Here is a 20,278-nt window from a genome sequence, read left to right as displayed (position 1 = left end):
TGCATTTGCCAACCCGCTTTAATGCTGCTTTTCAGCGGCGAAGGCGCAGCAGCATTAACAGGGAAGCCAGAGCGAGCTTCCCCGGCAGTGGCAGCGGCGGCGGCGGCGGCGGTGGCGGTGGCGGCGGCGGCGGCGGCGGCACCGGCACCAGCGCAGTTTCCCCTCTCCCCAGCCCTGACTCTACGCGCACATGCGCAGTGCGCCCGCAGCCCTGGACCATTTGTCAGGACTACTCGTGAGACGGAGAAAAAAAAAAAGAGAAAATTTGGGGGTAAGAAGCGGTTGATCGGATCTAATCTCTTATTAATCTGAAGATTTGTCCGTGCAAAAGCCATTCATTTATTTTTCTGGGTGAGGATGAAAGTTAAAGAGACCTATAGAGAGAAGGAAGCGCACCCTCGTCTTGTGAAACAGATCAGGGGAGGGGAAAGGACAGAAGGGGTTTCTCCCCCACTTCTCTGCGCCTCTGGGAAAGAGAAGAAAACTTAATCCTGGGGAAAAAAGTGGGCAAGTGACTCGGAAACGGCTGGAGGGGGAGTCTCTCGGCATCTCACTCTGAAGTAGTGAGTGCGAGTGTGAAAGAGGAACAAAAGAGAGAGAAAAGAGAAAGGAAAAAATGGGGGGAGGAGAGACTTGTATTTTTTTCTTTGCGCGCACACGGGGAAGGGTGTGGGGGGCCGTGCGGAAAGGAGCCGGGGCGAGGCGGCCGCGTCGGGCTCTCGCCTGCGCGCAGGCGGCCAGATGCGTGTGTGCCCCCTCCCCCGCGCCCCCCGAGCTTGTCACTTTGGTCGCTTTCATGACACCGGGCGCGGGGTGGGGAGCGCGGCGGCGCCGGGCTCCGCCGGGGTGCGTGCCCGAGTGGGCGCCGCGGAGCCGCAGCCCGGGCGGCGAGCGCGGCGGCCGAGGCTGGGGGCGCCGGCGGGGGCGGCCGGGGCCGCGGATCGGTGCGGCGAGAGGCGCGAGCCCCGCGCGCCGCCCCTGCGGCCCCCTCCGCCCGTGTGGCCTTTGTGCCGGGCGCGCACCGGAGAGCAAGCGAGCGAGCGCGAGAAGTACAAGTACGGGAGACCGAGGCAGTGGGAAAAGAGGCCGGGCCACTTTCTCCCCGCTCAGGCTGCGGAGAATGGACTGGTTGAATGTGCAGGCGCGTCTCCCCGGCGTGTGCTCTGTGTGTGTGTGTGTGTGTGTGTGTGTGTGCGCGCGCGGCGGAAAGGCCTCCCCGACTCCCACCGCGCACACGCACACTCACACGCACGCACACACTCACGGACCCGCGGCGGGCTCGGCGGCCGAGAGTTTGCGTTTTCTTCCTCGCCGCCTCCCCCTTCCCGACCGACTGTGTGAGAATTTCATATAGATCAGCTCCAATTTCCGCCATTTTGGGAAAGTTGCACAAAAATAAACCCTCCGGTTTATTTCTGCCCGAGGCAGGAAAGTGCTTCGGGAAGCGAGGCGGCGCGGGCCCGCGGCGGCCGTCCGCGCGGGGGAGGGCGCAGGGCGCGGGCTCGCGGGCCGGGCCGGGAGCCCGCGCCGTCGCTGCATTCGCCCCGCGCCGTGCCGCGCCGGCCCGGGTGCGGGCGCGGGCGTGTGTCTGGAGGCGGCGGCCGCGGCGGCGGTAGCGGCGGGCGGCGGCGGCCGCCGCGCCGGGGAGGCGAGCGGGGCTGGGGGGGGTGGAGGCGCGGGGCTGCTTTTCCTGCAACTTGTTTACGCCGTGCTTATACTGGGGAGGCAAAGAGGGGTCCGAGGCGGGGCCGCCGCCCGCCTCGCGCCGCGTGCGTGTGCCGTTCCGGGATAATGGGTTTTGCACACTAACGTCCTGGGCCCGGCGGGCCGTCCTCGCGCCGCGGCGGCCCGGCGGGGGGAAGTAGAGGCCGGCGGGGGTGGGGATCGGGAAGCGCAGGAGCCGAGGCATCCGCCGCGCGCCCCGCGAGCTGGTGGGGCGGGTAGGGGGGGAGGAGCGGGAGGAAAACTTGTGAGCCCTGGAAGCGGAGGAGGGGGGCGCAACTTCTGTGCTGGTGGTAAAACTTTAATTACCTTGAAAGAAAAAGGCCCTCGAGTCTCCCCCACCCTTTCTGGTCAAAGCCCGGCCCAAGCGCGACCGTGAGAGAAAGTTTAAAAGCGGGCACTTTCCTCCCCGCCTTCACCGCGGAGGGGTGGGGGGTATCTGTTTGTCCGTCTGCGCTCGGAGAGAGGTGGGGGTAACGAGCCGCCCTCCGGGGTCGCGAAGATTGTGGCTCTTACCCCACCCTTCCACGGGGAGACGAAGGTAAACGTCGCTTCGGTTTCCCTCCTACCTCCCCCCTCCCCGCTTCCTTTTCCTCCCCCTCCCTGCCGATTTTTTGAGGGGACCCAAAAAACGGAGTCTCTTTCCTTATGCAACTTCCTCGGGCGCCGTGATCACGGCCCTTCCCCCTCCCTGCATCCCTCGGCCCGCTCCGCTACCACCTCGGGTCTACCGCCAGAAAAATGCGTTAGAGATCCTTCGGAGTGCACCGAAACAAAAATAGATTTTTGATTGTTCTGAGTTTAAGTTCAGGGAAACTGAGATGAGAAATAAGAATGGGGCGGGGGGGAGCGGCTGGAGCGAGTGCGTCGAATATTAATTTTGATTTTCCTAGAGGGTTGTTTGTAATAGCTTTATCGGTTTGGGGAGCCCGAGAGTCTCTGTACTGGCTAGCTCGGTCGCGTGGATTTTTGCGCAAGTTTTTAGAAAAACACTGACTCGAGTAGAGCATTTCTCCGGAAAGTTTCAAGTGCAGCAAAATAGCGAACGTACAAAACTGGCCAAGGGGAGACCTCTAGTGGTTAAACGCATCTTTTTAAGTTCAGAAGGCCGAGAGCAAACTTTGGCCTTTACTTTTAGCTACGTAGTCCGTTCAGACGTGGAAGTAATTAGACGACCCGAGCGAGCAGCCAGATGTTGTATGAGAGGATGCTGATCAGAAATAGAAAGTTTAGTACATAGGAGAGCAAATTAGATCTGAGTACCCAGACTCTACAACTTCCACTCTTCATTACTTCTATGGGAAAAAACACTTTGCTTTTATTCTGGGATTTGAGATTGGTCACTCTCTGGATTAGAAGCAATTGTTTGTTTTTTATATTTATCGTTGTCTACACATTTGATCGACTTTTAATCAGGAGTCACAGCGGATAATTTCATTTGAACGTTAGTAAAAATGCAAAGTGCAATTTGTGTTTAAAACTTCGAAAAATGAGAAAGACCTTTGGTTGAAATTTGCCTTTTATGTGAGCTGATCATTTTATTCTCTAAAAATATAATTTACGGCTGGTATTTAGTTTCTTAAACATACAGTTATATGTAGTCACAAAATAAATGGCCACTTTTAGTGCTAAGAGTGTACTTTTGTTTCACTGCAAAAGACATTATTTCTGAATACTTTGTACAGTTTGTGATTTAAACCTTTAAATATTTGATATATGGACAAAACTTGCTTACATGGTATATGTTTTTTTGCCAGTGTGTGTTCTGCTTAGTAACTTTAGTTTTAAGAAAAGCAATGAGAGAAATGAAAGTTGTATCATATGACCCTTGTAACTTTCATCTGCTTGTCATACAATGGGAGAGACTTTAATGGGGGAATTTAGGGGAGGGCAATGATATAAATGATAAAATCTAGTTCATCTCATCCAGAACTAGTTTTTTTTTTAACATACCAAGTGGTAATGTATGAAATTATGCAATAAATCAGCAATTCAAAATTTATACATATTAATTGCGGGTTTGAAAGCTTTTTTTTATGACAATATTTTGATTTTATTTGTCCTCCTTTTAAATCAACGCTAGACCTCCGGAAGAAGTCTTGAGGGTGGACGACAGTCTTAAAGACCATCAGACAATTATTTCTTCACTGCAACTAGGTAAGAGTTGCATGTTGAAACAAATTCCTTGATATACTTGCAAATGTTAAAAGCTGCATTTGGGGATGAGGGAGGAGAGTGTGGAACAAGGTTGGCAGAAAAACATCATTTTGTGAGGGCCACTTTGAATGCATGAAAGTCTTGACACTGAGTGTGATTGAGGCTCCAATTAAAACATTAGGAAAAGTTAAGAGATTGTTCTGGATAACCTTTCGACTGGCTTTTTGCTAGATTCTTAATTCACACTCCAATTGCACCTGTTTTCTGCTGAAAATAAATAGTTTTATTCTTTGGAATTGAGAAAGTGGGAAAACTAGAACAAAGCAATTGTGAATTAATATAACTGTTGTATAAGTACACAGTGATATGGAAGGTTCTGGAACTTGGTAAAATTTTGTAGGTGAAATTCACAACAAGATCTTTGGGGATATTTAAGTAACTTACATTCTGTGACTCAGGTCCAACGGTGGGCTGACTTGTGCCAAATATCGAATCATAGGTTATAGTGAGTTTCCAGTGTGTTAGCATAAACTTGTCAACTTTTAAGCATATGACCACAGGGAATACAGCCGTTGTCCAGTAAAGATCCCTTTGGTAATTTTGGAGGGTGCTGGTTTGTCTCCAATAATCCAGGGCCTACTTTCAGGACAAAGGTCATTCTCAGGCAAAGGGGGGCTCTCTCTGGGTAGAACATCAAAGTACATTTGTGCTACTGTAGTGCTTCCTACTATGTATACCTTTTTTCTTTTGATCTTTCCCTTTCTTTTTCTGCCTTTCATTTTCCTTCTCTGTCTTGAGTATTAAAGGAGTTGCTAATTCTTGTTTGGCAAAAACAAAAGAAAACAAAATAAATTAGCAGGACTAATAATCCCTATTGAGCCACCTTATAACCAGGGTAGATGTGGTCTTGATGTCATAACTGAATAAATACCAATATAAAAATGATTGTTAAAAGGGAATTTATTGTCATTTTCTGCTTGTGGATCATCTAGAGTAGTATAATTAGCAAAATAAATAGATGTCCACGTAGGTGCTGCAGCAGAGACAAGGGGGCAAGAACAGCTCCAAGAAAATCACCCAGACAGAAGTAGAGTTCAGGCCGAGTGAAATGTGTTTCCTAGGATGGTGAGTTTCACGTTTAGATGTGCTGAGTCGAAGACAGTGATTATTTTTCTTCATTTGGGGAATCATCGTGAGTGTAGATAGAGTACTAGAATAGGAATCAGAAGACAATTTAGCCACTAAATGTTCCACTTGGTGTAAGTCACTTTAACTCTTTCAGCCTAGATTTCCCCATCTGGAAAAGTGGAGCAATAATGCTTGCCTTGGTTTCTTTGTTGAAGGGATCAAATAAAATAAGGTTTTGAGCACTATGAAGAGCTATTCAGATGTTTGAAATGGTTGTCATATTACCATTTCACCTTAGCCAGGTTTTGTGGAAAGGGCAGGAGGTAGGTTTTTAAGAGCTGAACAGAGTGATTTAATTCCTGGCTAAAATTATTAGACGAGTTTTTGGTGTATATATTATATGGACTTGTCACAATACTTCTGGGGGATATTTCTTTTCTTTAGGAAAATAGTAGTTTCTCTTTTACAGCTTTGGCTCCTTGAGAGAAGGGACCATGTTTTTAACATGGTGTTGAATACGAATTGATATTTATTTATCCCATACTAGTCATTTGCTAGGTAGGAGTAGATGAAATAAATACTTTTAAATATAAAATGATGCCAAATTGTGGAAATGGTAGGGTGATGAAAGTAGAAGGGTTGGTGTGAGGGGAATTCATGTCCTGTAATTAATAGTTTAGTTGTGTGAATCTGCTGGGAAATGAGGATGAGAAAATAGGTAACTGGAGTAGTAAGAATTTAAACTCTCGGGGCCAGAAAATGGGTCCTGCAAATGACTGTGGATTTAGGGGAAGCTACCTGTAGGGCTTTTCCCCCCCTATGTTTTCTAGACCTCTTTGCTACTTTATTCTAATTCTAATCAACTGTTATCTAGATAGAAAAAAGAAAACCACAAGTACTATCTGTCATTGTTTTCAATTTGATGATACTGAACTTGACAAACTCTGACAAGTTTTAGTTTATCTCACTTCTCTTGTAAATTATCCAATCAATATGCTAAGAACCCAAAAACCCAATAGTAAAGGAAAGAAGAAATATATGTCCTGTTTAATTCATCCCTGAGTAATTGAAGGTTGGTTCTTGAAAAATTCCACTGGTCTGTTTTGTTTGGTAGTTTATTTCTAAGAAATACATATATCAACAAAGGCTATTTATAATAAGATGGGAAACTTACAAAAGAAGTTACTTTATGTGGTGTGGACAAGGGTACCCTTGGGGGTCCCAAGGTTGGGTAACCTGAGTAATCTAGCGATGTTTCTACTAGTTAACTCATTTTTATTGAGCTCTTACAGCGCTGAACACTGAAAGACTAGGTCTTTGCCCTTGATGAGTTCCCTACACGCTTACACCAGGAGTTTGATTTATGAAGTCGAATTGAAAAAAGCCTTTAAGAAGTCCTTTTGTAGGAGACAGGGTAGTTTGAAGGAAAGGACAAGGATTTTTGAGAGGAACTTGTATAAAGTTGGGTGATCCTGGATGTGGCTCCAGTTTCTTCCTCAGAAGTGGACTTATAGTTAATGACTTGGGTCGTGATTAGAAGAATTACATGTGTATTATAATAAAACATTTTTATTATTTACTGTTCTTTCTGTAAGTCAGTGTTTTATGTCAGTCCACAAATATTTATTGAGTGTCTATTTTGTGTAAGTCTCCGTTGGAAAGTGCTTCACATAATCAATACTTAGAATAGGGTGAAATGAATGAATTTGTTGAGGCTACAGAGAAAGCAGCAGTCTTTGGCCTCAGTGTGTTCATAATCTAGTTGAGGAGATAATCTATACACATACAATGGTAATTACCAAAACAAAGCCATGGTTCAGTGCTAGTGAAAGGTAGATAGAGGTAAGTACTGTGGTGGTACTACTGGATGTGTTTCCTAAGGTAGGGAACTGGAAGGTAGGGTGCCCTCTGCAAAACACTGTGAAGTGTTGATATAGTCAATGTAATTGTGTATTGAGTGCCTTCTGAATGTCAAGCATTAAGCTAGATATTTTATATTCATTCATTGATTCACTCATTCATTCATCTAACAAAAACTTACCGAGTGCCTTCTGTAGGCCCAGGTACTGTTCTAGACACTGAATATTATCCCTAATATTTTCACTGACCTTGAGCATTTGGTGTTATTAATTCTCTTTTAGAGCAAACTGGTGCTCAGAGATACTTAGTAACTTGTCTTAGTTCATATCATGCACTTTGAAAGGGGTGGGGCCAGGGAAAATGACATTGGCTTTTGTTTTGTTATGTCTTTAACTTTCTAATATTCCAAATAGTAATTCTTAGAATATTTCTAAGAAAACACATTTCCAGATTAATGTATTTGCTCTTATACGTTGGTTCGCTAAGATGAGCAATAGCAAACAGGTGTAAGAAAAAATTACGGGAAGAAAACACTATCTCTTCACTTTCCTCTTTTTTTTTTCCTTTTTTTTTAAAGCTGGGGAAAGACTGAGTTATACTGAAAAGAACACCGTGGTCTAGTTCATGGCCTTGAAACGATCACTAACTGTTAATAAAACATTACTCAGATTAGTTTGGGGAATTACTAGGCTTATATATAAAAAGATTTCACTTGTTCTATATAGGAAGAGACCTGATAAGGCAGTAGGGTGTGTTATCAAAAAGTGTAAATCAGTCAATCATCAATCAAAAGATTGGGACCTAAATTTACCATTTTGTGAACTCAAAACATGATGGAATTTATTCTGATTATAAAAGAAGAAAATTAAAATGAGGGATAGAGATAATGGTGGTGAGAAGCTGTGGGTAGGGAGGAATGTAGTGTTAGAATCAAAGTTTGATAAAGATAACAGGGAATATGACTAAGAATATATTCACCAAAATACGATAACTACTGATATTATACTCTTTAACAAGAAGAATAGGCCCATTTACAAAATGGAGTGAAGAGTTTTTGATTCATTGGGTGGTTCTAGATTACAGTGGGAGTCATATAATATTTCTGTTATCTGAGTCGTGGTCCATCAAGCAGAGCTTTTGTCTGACTTAGAAGGATGCTACTGCAGGCATTGATTACAGGGTGATGGGCTGTTTCTCCTTTGTTTTTGTTTGTTTTGTTTTTTACATTTTTATTGGGGTATAGTTGATTTACAATGTTGTGTTAGTTTCGGGTGTACAGCCTGTTTCACCTTTGTTGAAACACTGTCATCCCGTAAATTTTTTTGAGTACCTGCTGTGTGCCAGGCCTTTTCAAGACTGGACTATAGCTTTATGTTATGTGAAATTTTATAGAATTAAACCAGTTCAGTTCCTAAAGCACTTTTAGTAGGATGGTTCAGGCACCAAAATCAGTTGATTATTTTTCTCCCATCTGTTATACTGCTTGAACCCTGAACTGTGAATTGAAATCCCTGGTCTGGTTGTTAAATGGTCTAGATAATTTCACCCCACTGGTTTGTGGTCTTATTTGGCAGATTGGAGGCCTAGCTGTTCAATCTATTGATAAGGAGTTTAGCTACAAATGGTTATCAGGATAAGCCCTGTAGACATGACTTCTGTGACAGAAATAAAATCTGGTCAAATCTAATTTATCATATGCAAAAGAGAAATCAAGTGTAAATCTTTTCATTCTAGCTCTATGTTCTATAAAAATATGAAGCAGAATAAGAAAAAACATACTGCTTTTAGCATTTAAAAATTACAAGTGAAATAAGAAAAAAGAACAAGATACTACTTTTAGTTTTCTTTTTTAATTTAAGTTCATGCATATTTTGCATAAGCATGGAAATATCTGTGTGAGACAGGTTCTTGCTCTTTTTATTCCCTTGAATCCCTCTAATGGGTGTAAAATTTCTGTTATTACACTCCTAGTGTAATATGTTGATGACATGATAGCACTTTCCAGAACATTTTTGCCTCAAATTGAGATAGAGTCTGTACACTGAAAATGAACTTCAAGTAAAAGCATTTGAAGAGAGTATATTAAACATGCTGTCAGACTGTTAATGTCAGTTTGTGATTTCATTTTCTATGTACATTTTTTTTCTTGAAAGGCATTTTTCATTTTCTGTTCCTCCTTCAGAGGAAGTAAGTAGGTTAGGCCACAGAATCTCAAATAATTCATCCTTCTTACAGTAACAAACGGAAGGGCAGGAAGTTGAGATTTCGTAAAGGTTGCCTTCAGTGACTACCCCTTTGCATGTAATCTCCATGGCAGAAAAGGTAGCAAATCAGAGAAACCATCAGTACGTTATAACTAGGGTCATTTTCATTAAAACATGACCAGTAGATAACTACTGGTGGTGGTGGGGTGTTTCTGAAAAAGTATCAATAAGAAGGAACTGTCCTAATAACTGATTTCATATTTAAAGGAAGGCATCTATTATATAAGCATATATATGGATAGGAGACCCAGATTCTCAAGGATTTGTTCTTGAGGCTACTGAGATTTCAGTTCTCACGTTGAAATGATCTAGAGTTTTACCTGCCTAAAAATCTATGAACTTGGGCCCTCAGGGCAAAATTTCACATCTCTCCACAACAGATCTCAGTTCCAGTATGTGTGCGATTCAGAGTTCTTGCCAGTCAGGGTGAGTAGAATATCAAAGCTGGTATCTGTCATGCTTGATTTGAAAGGAAATTTTTTCTTTGTAGCAAAATGTGTTTGTTGAGAGATGCTTCACATGTGAGTTTAGATTTTTCTCTTATCCTTATTGAATAAGCCTGTTGAAGAGGTTTGAATTTAACTTCTTTTCATGTATTCTTCACTGACACTTAAATGAGGAAGGTTTCTTGGAGCAGGAATGTTATCCTTCTGCCAAAGAGGTAAATAAATACTTAGCAGCCTCGTTGTTAGTTAGAATTTTCACTGGAGAATAAGAGATAGATGGACAAATGAAGATCTTTTCCTGATTTCCTCTCTCCCCAGTCCCTGCCCACAACTAGTCTGTTATATTTTCCCCTTCTATTTTATTCATTCATCTGATAAATTTTTATTGATTCCTACTGTGGATAATCACACAGGATAGCGAAATGAATAAATCCAGTTTTCTTTCCTCCAAAACCTCCTGTAAATAAATGATCATGGTATGATGTCATAAGTATTATAATTGGGGTATAGATTCTGCCTTTCCAGCCCCTCTTCTCCTGGCATCTTACGTCCACGTATTCCAGTACTTGTACAGAGAAAGACTCACTGTAGTCATTTGAGTCCCCTTTGGAGAGGATCCATAGCGTTCATCCCTCTTTTTCCTCCTGGCCTCTTGCTGCGATCTCTTACAGTGCTTTCTGTTTGCCTCTGTACTAGCTTTCTTGAAAGCAGGTCCTGGAACCACAGTTGGTATGCAAGGAAGCTTTTATGCCTCCTCAGCAAAAATGTCACAGTAAGGTTGCCAGTGGCTTAGTCTTGGGTCGCTGTTCAGAGATTATGTCCTTCATACTTTTCTCCTTGTTAAAATGTTCTTTATACGAGCTTGGGAAAACTAATACTTATTGACCTTTCATCAGCTTCCCAAATTCATTTTGAAATTTTATTTGTCCATGAAATCCCAGAATCCTACCACAGTTCTGAACTTCCACTTTTCTCCACCTTCACCCCTGGACTCTTGAGAAATCAAATAGGACTTTGTGGTGCAAAGGTATTGGCTTTTGCAGAGTTATCAACTGCTCTGCCCTGGGATACTTCAGACATCTGGTAAACCCATGTTTGGAGGGAATGTGGACACTGGAGAGCAGCTTGTTTCTTTTCTTCAAAATAACTGTAGCTGTTGTGGACTGAGTGTCCAAAAAGTACAAACCACTTTAACATGCATGATTAAAACACTTTTTAATCCATATGAAGTAGATATTTCTATTCCATTTTTTAGATGAAGGAGATAAGGCTCAAGAGAGGTTGGGTACCCTGCCCTAGATTATACAGCTAGTAAACTGAGAAGCCAGGATTCAACCCAGGTACTCTGGCTGCTGTGCTTTTCACCTTTACATTAGATTGGCTTCTTTATTGACTAAAAATACCTTGTGTTGGGCACTATGGTATAGTTTGAGGGGCACTGTCTTGGGAGGTAAAAGTCTGTTTATTGGTTGAGTGATCTTTTCTTATCTGTAAAATGAAGCTAAGAGTTCTTGGCCATCTTAAAAGGTAGCTGTGAGGGTCAACCAGTCTAGTATTGGTAAGAGCCTTTAAAATGGCAAAGCATAGAAGAAACCCTCCAGCTCCAGTATGTTTGTATCTCTGGAATGGGTTAGGCTTATTGGCTTTGTGTGACTACCTCTACGTGGCCGTGTATTTGTGGGTATGTGAGTTCCCCCGTTACAGGCTGTGTACCTCTCTGGTGTCATGAAAGTACGTAGGAGGCCATTAGAGAATAAATCAGAAAACCATAGGTAGACCTTAGGAGGCAGAGGTTTTGTCTTTCTCAGGATCACTTTCTCCAGCCTGGACTCTAGGTCCTGAGGGCATTCCCCAGTGTTAGACACTACAAATCTCAACACATGGATGCAGATGGGGAGCTCAGCCAGGAGGTAGCACCTCTGTAGTTGACTCTAACCTGAAGATGAAGAAATTCTACCCTGTAAAATACTACCTGCTCTCATGTTGTTTCTTGAATTTATTTTCCATAACTCAGCATTTTCTGAAAAGGGGATTCCACGGACCTCGCTATACTGTGATAACAGAGCCACAAGGCTAAGTGACTGTGGGAAACCTGGGCTCAGACAGCACTACACAGATTGCTGCGCTGCTGCTGACATGCGCCATCCGTCTCCTAAAGACCCCGGGGGGTTACACATCTCCCTCACCACAAAACTTTTATCACGGGACATGCAGAAATGGTCTAAAAGTTTTGAGGGGCAGACTTTGAGAAATGTGGCCCTAGCCTTTCATCTCGTCCTGTTTACATGCCTTAGCCTGGTCCACGGTGTGGCTCCAGCCCAGCATGGTGGCCGAGAGAGCCTGGCCTTTGGGTCCACCTCCCTGCCCACACAGCAAACCCTTCTCCATTACTTCAGAGGTATTGTTCTATGAAGAAAGCTAGTCATTTCTGGAGCCATGTAACTATAGGTATTCTTATGATTAACAGTGAAATATCTACTTTTATGTAGTGATCTTGACATCTTCTGATGGAGCTTTGAATACAGGTGGCTTACTATAAGAGATGCCATTGAAATAAAATGAAGGGAAAGGGAAAAAAAAGCCACTGAGTAATTTTTTGAGGTCACAGAGTGACTCTCATGAGCGCAGATAATTGTTAAACCAGATAATTAGAGCAGAAAGTTAAGATTTTATTGACTGCTTACTATGGGATAGGCACTGTGCTGAGGTATTACCTGGCTTATCTCATGTAATCCTCACCATTGCCCAATGAAGAAAAGTTCTATTATTTGCCACATTTTACAGGTGGGGAAATTGAGGCTTAAAGGATTAGTTGATCTTATGTCACAGAATAGGTAATTGTTAATCTTTGGAAAGTGAATTGAAGGGAGGAAAGGAAGGCTGTGGTTTGTTTAGGAAAGGGAGAGGGGTGGAAAGAGGAACTTGAGAGAGTGTGGCAGGTTTTGAGGATGATGCATGATGTGTTTGATTTGCGTCTGTCTATGAGAGGATGACAAGGGGCAGGGTGAGTGGGGATGGGGAGGCCCAAAACAGTTTTATGTGCCACTTTAATAGCGTGTTTAGCAGTGGGCAGAGGCCTTTTTGATGATATTACCAAAGATGACACTTAGGACTTTTTTGAGGATGTCACAATGTGCCAGAGACAGCATTTGGTTAGTGATTGATGATTTCTACAAAGTACACCAAAAGCCAACTTCAGCTGATGGTATTAATGTGGGCATCATAGCAACAAGGCGTTGGATCCCCGCAGTGGAGGCTGACTTTTCTTATTGCCGTCTTACTCTTCTGCATAGCTATCATTTTTGTTTCTTTCATGGTCATGATTTTAGGGTTAACATTCCTCTTCACAAAAGACAACATTGCCCTCTTGAACCAAAAACTGATGAGCTTAGTCCGTTGACACCAGGCACTGAGATCTCAGCCCCGGCATCTCTCTGAATGACAGAATTTAAATCTGATTCTCAGGTGCTGCTTCTGAGGTCACATCTACCCCCATTTTATAACTACTTCCAGCTCTTGGCCTTGTCATATCTGTAACTTATTTTTGAAAAATGCACCTGTTAACTGTAAAGCTGTAAAATGGAATTCTAAAAAAGCAACTTCATGTAAAATGATTAAAACTATTTAACTGGTCTTAGTGAACAGTAACTAGCTGTTCTTTTAAATACTGTAATATTTTGAAAACAATGGTTTGAGCAGGAATGGCCAGGCTACAGTTAGTACACTCTCTTTAGTAATCTTTAATTCTCACCTTATCTGCAGATCCAGACTTTTGGTTTATAGGCAAGGCCCACTCTCTCACTTTATGTTGGAACGTACTAGATTGGGTTGCTTATCTTTCAGGGGACTGTTCTCTCCATCACAGTCCCAGGCAGCCTCTTCACCTTGAACTTGCTGTAGAAGTGCAGCCCTGCGGGAGTCTCTGCTCCCACTCTGAGCCACCATTTTATCCTCTCCTGGTAGATGTGAGGGAAGGAATCATATGAAGGGAGGATTGTGAAGGACTCTGTTTATCTCCAGTCAAAATAAGATACAGTAGATTCTTGACATTTTTAAGGGATACAGCCCAAGACCATCACCAAGCCTCAACCTGAAAAAAATCACTGTAGCATGTAATTCCTCCCTTCAAATTACTAAAGTATAACTGAAAAATGTAAATGATCTCTCTAGACCTTAAATACTTATCTCACTTGATGAGCAACTTTTGTACTGTTGAGAGCCCTTGTTGAAACAACTTCACACATCTTTTCTACTTATTTCCTTTGGGAGCATTTGGTAGTTTTGTTCACATAGTGTGTCTGAGTCATCATTGCATTTGACATTTCAGCCTTTGATTTATCCGAAACTTCTATTTGGTGGCTGGGACCTATCACTTTCATAAACATTTCCGTATTCCCCTCGTTCTGTCATCAACACTAGAATCAACTAGCACTTGCTTTTGTTTCATTTCTTAACAAGAAACAAAGTTTTTATCACTTTATTTACAGTGGTCATAGCACTCAGACAAAGCACTGTGACTCAGAGCACACCTGGACCTTGGCCGGGACTCTCAGTTTATGGACTGTTATTCAGAATCATGTCTCTGCAAAATGGCAAATTACTAAGTGTCATGGGAACTTCAGCTGTCACTCAGGAATGGTAGAAGCCATAAATAGTCTGTGAATGCCAAGGTTCTACTGTATGTTTTTGATACCTCAGTTGTGGAGAAGTGAACCCTACCCTTTCTCTTTTCACCCATCTGTGGAGCCGATACATTTGCATATGTAGTTAAATACCTACTAGTTAAATTACCCAAGAGCTTTGGGGAAGTTGATTTTCCTAGCACCTTCTAGTCTATAGCTTCATTTGTTGGCATCAGTAACAAGCTAAGTATTTTTCGTAAGAAGACGTGCCTTTCAAAACATGGAGTACTTTAAATAAATATGAAACGGGATTTTAAAACTTTTTTTTTAATGTAACTTTTTTTCTTAGAAAAACCCCACACGTTTAAACATTCAACAGGTACTAAAGGGTACACTACACAGAGAGAAGGTTCCCCCTCCCTTGGTTGTCTTTCAGTCAGTCGTTGCTCCTTCCTGGATGCAGCCAGTATTACCAGCTTCTGACAAATCCTGGCAAAGATAGGCTAAACGTATATAAGCAATACACGTATTTATATATACCCCATTTGTTTTACACAAATCGTAGCACACAGTTTTTATACCTTGCATAAAATTTGAGGATTAATAGTATCTTGGAGCTCTATCTATATCAGAATGTAAAGAGTTTCCTCATTGTTCTTTGGGTTTTGTTTTTTGTTTTTTGTTTTTTTATTTATGGCTGTGTTGGGTCTTCATTGCTGCGCACGGGCTTTCTATAATTGCGGCGAGCGGGGGCTACTCTTTGTTGTAGTGCACAGGCTTCTCATTGCGGTGGCTTCTCTTGTTGTGGAGCACGGGCTCTAGGCGCACGGGCTTCAGTAGTTGTGGCGCGCAGGCTCAGTAGTTGTGGCGCATGGGCTTAGTTGCTTCGTGGCCTGTGGGATCTTCCCGAGCCAGGGCTCAAACCCATGTCCCCTACATTGGCAGGCAGATTCTTAACCACTGCGCCACCAGGGAGGTCCCCCTCATTGTTTTTTAACCATTGTATATGGCTGTACCACAACTGTCCTTTACTGATGGACAGTCAGGTTGTTTCCAGTTTTCTAACATTACAAACAGTGCTATAGTCCATGAATCACCTTTTACATTTTTTTATACATGTACGTATCTATAGGATAAATTTCTAGAGGTAGAAGGGCTGAATTGGAGGATATGTTCTTGAAAATTGATCTCCATGGAGGTTGGTTCAAACAATAGTGCCACCATCAGTATATGAGAGGGCTTGCATCTCCATATTCTTATAACATAGGATCTTTAAATGTAGGGTGTTAACTAATTTCATCACCACCTAATGTTTCTAGATTACTAGTGGTACATGGTAGGCTAGGGCTTCCAGAGATTTCTTTGCGTGAGAGATGGAGGAAGTGCACCCATTCGATACATGATTCCCAGGGAGAGTCAAGTTGCACAGCTTTGGTTTAGAGACAAACAGTGGTGCAGGAGAGAGAGAAGAGGTAATTCTGTGGACAGTGTTAAAATGTCATTTAGTCTGTCCTCCAGCCCTTTTGCTGAATTCTTAGGGCAAGGAAATTGTAATAAAAATGAGTAAAAGCTAAAGTGAACTGTTTCACAAAAGAGGGACTTTGGGAGTATAATACATTTGCATTGGTGCCAACAGTAATGGTCTTCACCTTCAGTAAAATTATCAGCTCCTTGATGAGACATCCGCAATGGGCATTGGTGGGAACACATTGGGTGTCAGTACCCTTGATATTAGCCATTGTCAGCCATAACATAGGTGAGTGGGAATCAGAAGCTGCATGGATGCATTTGCTGGATATCTGATCTCAAAAGCTGTCGCTTTTGACATCAGCAGTGGCTGGAGACCATTAGCATTTAGAAGAGGTTAGGAGAAAAGTGGTAGATCTTGGCTAATAACACAGAGGACCCATCATGGTACATATTTAAGATACTTCCTTAGGAAATCTCAGCAGCATTAACAAGAGATTTGGGGTGTGATTTTCTGCAAATGAGAAATACTGTTTGTGACTTGTATTGTGAGTGACCGTTATCTACCTGGTTTTTAGGCCCGTGGAATACAGGTTACACATGGGATGATGGAACAGTGCCAGGTGAAAATTAAAGAAAGTATAAAGCATAGCATTTCTAAGTACTAAAAACAAAAAAATTGCTTAACTCTTAGAAGCACAATTTGTTGAAGTGAAAAGGCTTTGTATGTTTGTATACAAGTGCACACACTTACAGAAGATGAAAAAGGAGGACGACTTAGGGTGTCATAAAACCAGCTTCTGTTCAAATAATATTGGTTGCTGGTTGTTCTACCTGATGAGGAGATGGTGGGAAAATGCCTAATCCATCGTAGCTGTTCAGACTTCATGCAATAGTGAAAGTAGCCAGTGGCTTCAAAATTGGATAAAGGAAAGGACAATGTAGTGAATATTTTTATGCTGTAATATTTTATACAAAAAGCCTTAGAATGAAACAATGGATGGAAACAATTTTTATAAATTTTAGATATGTGCTTGCAGGCAGAGTATACTATGTAACATTACCAGTGTTTTGTATAGCAAAAGCATATTCTAATTATTTCCTAAAATATGTAATAAACATTTACTGCAGCTTTTGTACAGTGATAGCTTTTAGATTACCCCGATTTTCTATTCCTCCTCCTGGTCGTAGCATTTTTGCTCTTGTAAATTTCATACATTTATTGTTTTTAGGTAGGAAAAGACCAAAAATCTATTTGTGTTGAATATGTGTCTCAATGACATTTTGTTAATAAGCATATATTTGATGGCACTTTACTAAAAAGGATACATGTTGTGCTGATCTACATAAATCGAGAACTTTGGACCTAGTAAACTGGTTTCTGGATTTGCTGTGTTCCAAGGAGTAAAATGGGGAAAAGTAGGCTTAGCCAGATTCTCAGAGGGGGTAAGACTTTGAGACAGCACAAGACAGTGGTTGAGAAAAAAGCCCAGGGTTGGAATCAGACTGACCTGGGTTAAAATCCTGGGTATGCCACCAAGTGTGGTTTTGGGTGAGTTACTGAACTCTGCACTTTTTTCAGTGTCGACTAGAGGGATGATAGAACCCATCTTTCTGTGAGAAACAAATAAGTGGAATAATTTGTTTAAGCTGTCTGATGTTTTGAATGCTTTTCTGGAAGAAGATGCGATTGAATTAATAAATGAAAAAATTTTCTTATTAAAGGATCACTCAGGTTTTACCTGGTTTATCTACCAGGGAGAAATTATTCTATCACTCTACTATCTATCAGGAAAAGATGCCACTCCTACCTTAGAAAGTCAGGTTTGTTGCTGATCTTTATGTATTTAGTGAGGTAGGAGTCATAGAGAACTTCAGTATGAGTCTTAATTTATTTCATATTTTTACTATTTCTTAGATTAATTCTTCCTCAGGCCTTTACAACCAATTTCCTATTTTGAGGATTAAGTCTTAATGATAAAGGAAGAAAGAATATTGAAGCATCTAGTAAACTCCAACAGAAGATAGCTATAATTCAAAGAAACACAGGGTTTTGTTTTGTTTTTTCCCTATTGACTATTTAAAATGTGGAATGTAGTGTAATAACCACCCTGGACCCTTCACTCGTCTTTATCTTCACAGTTCCAACATGTTGCTGGTCTTATTTCATCATTTTACCCCTTAATTAATTTGTAGCAACTTCCTCACCTTATATCACTTCATTTCACAATTTCAGCTTGTATCTCTAAAATACAAGGAAGACCTCCCCTCTTTAAAGTATGTATCATCATCATCCCTCAAAAAAAAAAGCAATGGCATTTCTCTAATATTATCAAATAGTCAGTTGGTATTCATATTTCTCCTCCTGTCGAATCATTTTTTTTTTAAAGATTTTTTGATGTGGACCATTTTTAAAAATTTTTTATTTATTTATTTTCTTTATTTTTATTTTTGACTGCGTTGGGTCTTCGTTGCTGCGCACGGGCTTTCTCTAGTTGCGGTGAGCAGGGGCTGCTCTTCGTTGCAGTGTGCGGGCTTCTCATTGTGGTGTCTTCTCTTGTTGCAGAGCACAGGCTCTAGACGTGCGGGCTTCAGTAGTTGTGGCTCGCGGGCTCTAGAGCTCAGGCTCAGTAGTTGTGGCACACAGGCTTAGTTGCTCTGCGGCATGTGGGATCTTCCTGGACCAGGGCTCAAACCCGTGTCCCCTGCATTGGCAGGCGGATTCTTAACCACTGCACCACCAGGGAAGCCCGATGTGGACCATTTTTTAAAGTCTTTATTGAATATGTTACAGTATTGCTTCTGTTTTATGTTTTGAGTTTTTGGCCCCGAGGCATGTGGGATCTTAGCTCTCCAAGCAAGGATCAAACCCACACACTCTGCATTGGAAGGTGAAGCCTTAACCACTGGACTGCCAGGGAAGTCCCTAATAATCTTTTTTTTTTTTTTAACTAATTTAAATCAGGGTCAAAACAAGATCTGTGAAATGCAGTATTGCGATTGGTTAATATGTCTCTTAATCTAAATTTCAAATTTCCTCTTTCATTTGTTTATTAGTTATTCCTCACAATTTTTTGTGTGTGCCAAAAACAAGTTTTTAATCCTGTACAGCAGTGGCTTTCAGACTTTTTGGTCTCAATTCTCTTTTATGCTCTAAAAAATGAAAAGCCCAAAGAGCTATTGTTTGTGTTATATGTATCAATATTTACTGCCTTAGAAATTAAAGTATATTGGTTATTTATTTATTACTTATAGTAAACTGATTACCTTAGTATGTATAAGCACAATTTTTATGAACTATAATCACAGTTTCCAAAATTTAAAAGAAAAGGTGAGAGGAGTAACACTGTTTTACATTTTTGCAAATCTCTTTAATGTCTGCTTAATAGAAGATAGCTGGATTCTCATACCTGCTTCTCATTCAGTCTGTTGCAATATTTTGTTTTGGTTGACGCATATGAAGAAAATCTGCTTCACCCTGGTATGGGGTTGATAAAGGGAGGATTATTTTAAGTTTTTTGTTTAATGATGGACATTCTTCTTTAATATTACACCAAAACTTGACATGTGGTAGTTTCTTAAAGGTTAGTTGCAGTGTGCAATTTGAAATCCTATCAGTGAGCTTTCTGTACTCTGTCACATTAAAATCCATCAGTCTGTGTTGCACTTTGGATGGATCCTTTAGCCATGCATAATTTTGTAACTGTAAGCATTGGTCATTTGGAAAAATCACTTCACTGAGTTATGTAGATCTTCCAAATGTTGACGTATTTCCTTATGAAATATTTTAAAAAATCATATTCATGAATATCACCACCCATCTCCTTAGAAAAGTCTATAGCTATTGGGAAGCTGTCAAGCTCATGGTGGTGGATACAGGTTTTCCAAAATGCTGAAATTGTATCATTAGTAACGAATGCTGTCAGTGTGACAAAATATTTTCCAAATATCCAAACTTGAATAAACATCATTTTTTAAGTAAAAGTGGGATTCCATAAAAGAAAAAAGCAGCTTGTTCAGCTTGCATCTCAAACAATTCACAAGTGCTCTCCCTTGAGACGGCCTTGGTATTTTGGCATGCCCGAGCACTTTGTGCATACTTCTGTTTCATCACACAGAATGTTAAAAAGATATATATTCAAATATCGACTTAATAAAATTTCTTATTTTACTTCATCAAAGATGGTTTTTAGTGAATCTGACATTTGTTTACTGTGAGTGCATGCTGCTGAAGAATAAAATGACTACTACTGCAGCTGGGTGCCACAGCTTCAGCAGTTTTATCCACTATTGCTTTGCACCATCAGTGTAAATATCAACATAGTGAAGAAGGCAAATAACCTGTTAATATTTTTATGAAAGTAATTTTGACTTCTTGGACCTTTTGGAAAGGTCTCAGGGTGCCCAGTACAATCCATGTTTTGCTTCTTATGTCTTTATGGTGTGATTTCACATGTTCCTCTGTCTCTGGTATTTCCTGTAAATAGACTTGATCACAACAGATTTGATTTAGTTTTTTCCTGGCAAGAATACTTCATAGATGGTGTTGGGTTGGTAGGTATTCTTAGAAGGCATTGATGATCGTTGCTAGAGTCATTATTTTAATGGTTGC

The 20,278-nt window shown here is 41.4% G+C and overlaps 1 protein-coding gene across 7 annotated transcripts in view; it reads left to right on the top strand.

The window, feature by feature from the left end:
* Positions 1–1,259: 1,259 nt before the first annotated feature.
* The window catches only part of L3MBTL3 (L3MBTL histone methyl-lysine binding protein 3), a 126,725-nt gene continuing 107,706 nt past the window's right edge, over positions 1,260–20,278 (top strand). For 4 of the 7 annotated variants that reach the window (XM_082633271.1, XM_082633270.1, XM_082633269.1 and 1 more), the window contains exons 1-2: positions 1,983–2,263; positions 3,806–3,879. The gene's annotated coding sequence lies outside the window, so the exon portion shown is untranslated. Of the gene's footprint in view, positions 1,338–1,982; positions 2,264–3,151; positions 3,167–3,805; positions 3,880–9,538; positions 9,558–20,278 lie in introns of those variants that run through there. The other 3 variants (XM_082633266.1, XM_082633267.1, XM_082633268.1) reach the window with 3 other exon arrangements.

This window comes from Mesoplodon mirus (genome assembly GCF_964341445.2).
Source record: "Mesoplodon mirus genome assembly, chromosome: 10".
NCBI lineage: Eukaryota > Metazoa > Chordata > Mammalia > Artiodactyla > Ziphiidae > Mesoplodon > Mesoplodon mirus.
This window is presented reverse-complemented; position numbering and strand designations above follow the sequence as displayed.